A 6000-nucleotide genomic window follows, 5' to 3' on the forward strand; every position below is an offset into this window, starting at 1 on the left:
CATTCTGTAGTAAATTTGGTCATTTTGTTTAGTAATTACTTTTAAATTTATAATATGTTTATGTTGCTACAATCAGTTGTCTACTAAAAACAGTTGCAATGAAAACTCAATCCATGACAACATATTTTGACAATTAGAATACAGTCACAAAATACTTTTAAAATTAAAAATATGCTTAAAATGTAAAGTGCATCAATAAAAATAGTTCAAGAATTAGATTACTTAAAATTTTCTTTAAGAAAATTGGAAGGGGAATATGAGTTCAAAGAAAAAAAAAGTAAAATACCTGACTGTTAAAACAACAGCTCTTTAATGTGACATTTAAAAATGCAACAGTGACTATCAAATGGGCACAGTATTTTCATTCTATTGGATTATTTTTAAAGTGTAGTGTAGCTGTTTCATTTAAAGATGTCGATATTATGATATCGTAGAAACTGCAACTTTTCTAACTGTTTAAACTAAAGATGAACAATTTTAGATGCTAATTTTAAAACGTATGAAAAGAGTTTTATTTAGCATGCATAAATATTCCCCCATTTAGTAGGTAGGGCTAAATTCCCCTTACTCCATTGAGGGTGAGATAGATTTAGTACTTGCTTCAAAAGAATAAAGTATAGAAAGAGAAAAAAATAACAACTTTATAGTGTCTTAGCCAGGTGATTGATGGACACTAACATTACCAGCGATGCCACCTGGATCTCATGTACACTGTGATTTGGTGTGATGTGAAGGGCATCTTACCCTTAGGATATTCTTTCCAAAACCCCAAATGACCCAAGCTGATTATGAGAATAACATCAAAATAATCAGAATTTTACAAAATAGCTGGCCAGTACTCCCTCAATACTATGAAGATTATAAAAAATAGGAAAGACTGAGAATCTGTCACAATTTACCAAATACACTGTGGAAGCCTGGATGAGATCCTAGCACAAAAATGAGGACATTAGTGGAAAAATAGGTGAAATCTAAATGAATCTGGGGTTTAATTTTTTTAAATGTGTAAGAGAATCAAAGGGATTAAAGATTCTTTGAGGGGCGCAAAGGCAAAAAGTTTAATGACAATTGATCACTTGAAATGTCTTACAAGTTGGCAAGTAGATATGAAGGGTTTTTTTTTCAAATGTGGCTTTTAATAGAGACACTTTGGAAATTGATTATCCTGAGTCATTGCAGTTTTTAATAATTAAAACCAAAGAAAGAAAGTAAATAGATGGGAGTTCAGGTGAGCTGTCAGAATAGGAGTCTAATAGAAAGTTGATAACTGGAAGTCCCAAGAAAAAAGGAAGTGCTTCCAAGTGATAGGTTGTAATGACCAGATAAGTCATCCATCAGATACCTGGCCATCAGCAGAGTGTAGGCCAAGAGTAGAAATTTAGTTCTATGGGTGGTGGCAGTAGACCCAGTGAGAAAGGATTTTAGTCTGAGAACCACCAGGGTGCTAGGAATTCATGCACAAAGACACAAAGCCCAAATCTAGCTGTTAGAACTGAGGTTCAAGCTTAGAACCAAGATAGCAGAACATAAGAATTAAAACTAAGTTTCATTAGGTTTGGTCAAGGAAGTGCTTCAACAGTATTTTCCAAAGCAGATGTCATTGCTAACAGGGTCACTTTGGTCAAGTTACTTACCCTTTCAGTGATTTAGTTCTTCCATTTATAAAATGGAAATAAAAATATTATCTGCTCCACAGAGTGGTTGTGAGTACTGAGTGAATTATTTATTATTTGTAAGGTGTTTTGTATGATGTTGTGTACCTAGTTAAGTGTGACATAGTGCTTATAAGATAAAAATAAGTATCATCCTATCTAATAGAAGTACTTTTCTTTAGCAGTCTTGATGTATTCCACTCAAATAAATTAATTGTCTCATTTGGCAGGAGCAACATGATCCTATGCCAAGCTTGAGTTGACCGACATGGCCTTTTCTCTAAAAATTCCAGAATATATCTCATTTGTGTATGTTGACAGACATTACAAAGTGAAAAGCTTTTCTTTTTCTTGTCTTTCATGGCAATACTCATTGACCTACACGTTCTGAGTAAGCACAGTGTGAGTAAGGACCACGACAGAAAATGGGGAAAGTTGCAGAAGAGGCCAGTGTGAGTCATGTGCAGTTTGTCAAGATGTGAGTACTTCAGGTTTTGCATAAAAACAAAACCAGTGGTTAATATAATAGAACAGGTTGGCTTTTAAAAATACATGCTTTTAAACCATGGTACAGTTTGAAACAACCTCCATCTGTAAAAATATTGTCAATGTTATATGACATGCAATCTGGCTAAACACAAATGCAATTTCCTTCTGAAATGTAGTACAGTTCCTTCACTAACATCATTGCCTAGAATTTCATTAAAACAATTATTTCTCTTCCCTATGTCAAACAGAAGTCTATATCAGCTCAGAAAATGTTATGGTTTATTAAGTGATCTTTTATTCCATAATTTAAGATGTATAAATACTTTCATATATTAAAATGCCTCTAGCCTTTAATGTACATTGCATGTCAGAAAATATGTAAAACCTATCTCCTGAGATATTCATAGAACATTCAGTTTCAAATGCTCTTGAATGATGATAGAGAGCTGGAATTCACTAATGTCACTGAAGGAAACCTAATGAAATAATGCATTATTTAAAACATATTGTATCATTTTTTATCACAAGATCATGCGATGTAAATGCATATGCTCCTACTTGTCAGTTATAACATTCACATAAGCACAAACCCATAGCTGAGAGCATTGAGGATTGAGAATATTTATTTTTACCAAGTTGTTCTAAGAAAGCCTACCGTGGATGTGAATAAAAAAGATGTTATAAGAGTTACAGAAAACAGCTGTGTCTTAAATTTCAAGAAACCACTTGTGCTTGTTATAATACATACAATTATTTCTTCTTATTATAATAATAAAGTGCTGAGCATTAGATTAAATTATTAAATGATTACTCTCATCTCGCTGTTAGAGGGAAGAAAAAGAGAACGAAGCCTTTGATGCAAAGTTCTATTCTGATTACTTGTAATGATCAAATAACACTAGTACTTATTCGGTAAGTTGTTCTGTTACTCATCACTTAATCTGCGGTAATCATTGAATTGATTAACAAGTGACTCATCAGAAAACCAACAATCACTTTAATCTGATTAACTTATTATTATTATTATTATTTTTTTACCAAAAACTGTCATGAATTTAATGAATATAACATCACAACACATGGAGCATATAAAAAATATACCTATGTACCCAGCCAGATGGTAAATGTGAAATTGCCACACATGTATGGCAAAAACAATCAAATATCAGCTACTTCAATTGGTTCAATGTAATATTTATAGCTCTTAAACAGAAATGATCAGTTTTGCCTTTCAAATGATTTAAAATATTTAGTTGTATACTTGAAATGAGAAATTTGAATTTTCATGAATAACATAAAATGATCAACAGAATAAAATTAAAGCACAATCTGGCATGACCTATTTAAAAGAAAGCCCATTACCCAAATGAAAAAGAGGTTATATGTTACATTAAAACACTAAATTCTTCTTTCATTTTTATTATAATTGATCTACCCTAGACTTAAAATTCTGTTCAATAAACAACTCTACAAAGAGGAAAATAAAAGATAAAGATCTCTAAAAAAACAAGAAAGATAGCCAAGAATATACGAAATAGGACCGATAAGCTTTTTTTTTTTTTTTTTCTTGCTGGTAACATTTATTTCTAATTTCGGTAATAGAAATCCATTTTTATTGTAAAATTTATTCTTTGTACTTTAGGTTAGTCTAACACTATACTCACTCCCTGCCTGGGGAAAGGCACATGACCTAGGGTTGACTAATCAGGGTCCTCCTACCCCTTGACCAATGGAATTGCATTGGAGAAGGGTATGGTACAGGCATTGGTAATTTGATATATAGTTTCTTCTAAGAGAGTATCTCCTTTCTGCCTGGGTAGCAGGCTATAGGTACAATGTTAGCTTGAACCTGCTGGTGGTAAAATTTTCCATGTGGAAATCCCTTTGCCTGAGAGTGAAGCCAAGATAAAAAGATTCCAGAAAGACATTAATGTTGAAACGAGGCAGGTATGAAGTAATAGAGCACATTTCTTAACAGTAAAGCCCTTCATGTAAAGTGTGGAGTTGAAGGAGAGTAAAGGTGAGGTTTTATCAAGCTGTCTCACGCATTAAGCATTGGTCATTGAGATGGGAAGGAAGGAGATAGAATGCTGAAATGGACTGTGGACAATAATGCTGAGAAAATGGCTGGGTGGAGATCAAAGATGAACTTGACCTACTTTGTGACTTTTCTCAGGCCAGCCCTGCTTATGCAGCTGACAGGCATTTCCCTGAAAAATATTTATAATCCGAGTCGTTGTGACTTAGGCCTGTTCCACAGGGAAGTAAGAGAAGTAGACATAAAAGCCTGGGGTGTAGCTATCAGGTGTGAGCTGATTCTTCTTAATCAAAGGCTTTGGGCTTTGTTTCAACAGTTTCTATGTCCCAGCAGTTGAACTGCCCATGATATATCTATCCTTTCAATATCCGAGTTACATATCAAATAGATAATATTGATAGGGCTGAAATGGTTGAGTCATTGGCCATGTACTAGACTTCATATTTGAGATGGGGATGTAAAAAATAAACATTAGGCATTGAAAAAGCAACTGGAATTACAACTTGAAGCTGAGCATGAACACTGGGTAGAAGAAGACTTGATTATGAAACAATTTTTCAAAATTACATTTCAAAATTAAACTGACATTTTTTACTATGGAGGTCAAATGATAGTACGTGTATGCTGAATAATTAAAAATTTAATGTTAGGCCCAGGCTGACCTGTGCTCAAGTCTCAACTCTGTCCCTTGATATCTTGGGCAAGTTATTAGACCTCTTGAACCTATTGCCTTATCTGAAAAGTAAGGCTAGTAATATGAACCTCCTACGATTATGGTGACGATGAATGAGAAAATGAATATAAAGTGCTGGGCACCTGGAACGGGCTTGATATATTGTGGCTGGGACTTTTACTATAGAGTTAGAGAAACATGAAGAGAATACATGATATATTCTCTTGCCTTCATACAGTCTTATGAATACAATATCCAATGTAGAGAGTTGTTTCAACATCTTTGGAGATCAAGAGACTCCATTAATTAGTCATTAATTAGAATTCGGTTTCTCTGAAGTCAAGAAATTCTTCCATAACTCAACTAACATTTTTACGAAAACCTAAACATTCCTTCATGATTTTTCTTTGCTGGGGATGGGGAGGAAAGAGACTGATTCTCTTCAATCCTATATATTTAAGCATCGTGATCATTTTCTCCTCTTGCTTTCAAGTTAAGCAATTTTGATTTTTAAAAATTTTCTTATAGCTACCATTGCTTTTTGTTTCATTAGTGTTTTTACAAAGTCTTTGCTCATGAACCAAATTGTGGTGATGTTCTGTCTATCAAATCCTATAGTTTGCACACAACTTACTGAAGTTTACTGAAGTTGAGGGAATATAGTCTAGTGGTGTCTATAAAGGTTTTGTGATTTCAATACAATAGAAGTAGTAAATATGTGCACTTATCTTATTTCTCTTATTCAGAAGAAGCAGCCTTGACAAAATTATAAACATAAATCAAGCTCGCATCGTTGATAAAGTTTAGATTTGGAAGGAAAAATATTTGGGCATTAAAGAAAATAAGCAGAGAGCACAAGACCAGGACAAAAAGCTGGAAACTAAAATTAGTATTAAAGGAAATCTTTAAGCTTTATCTAATTGAACCACAGTGCTATAATCCTCAATCAGAAACCGAGCTAAGTAAACCCTTCAAGACTACCAATTCCTGATTCAGCAACACTAAAGCATTTATTGATGGCTCTTCTTGGCTTTGTTTCTCCTTTCTCTGCCACAGAGATCCTATTAATGGAAATTGCCCATAAGTTTTCTTGACTTTTATTCCTATGTCAGCAGGTAAGAGTGACAACTTCTTTGGAATCAAAAACA

This window comes from Pteropus medius, unplaced genomic scaffold (assembly GCF_902729225.1).
Source record: "Pteropus medius unplaced genomic scaffold, Ma_sr-lr_union100, whole genome shotgun sequence".
Classification (NCBI taxonomy): Eukaryota; Metazoa; Chordata; class Mammalia; order Chiroptera; family Pteropodidae; genus Pteropus; species Pteropus medius.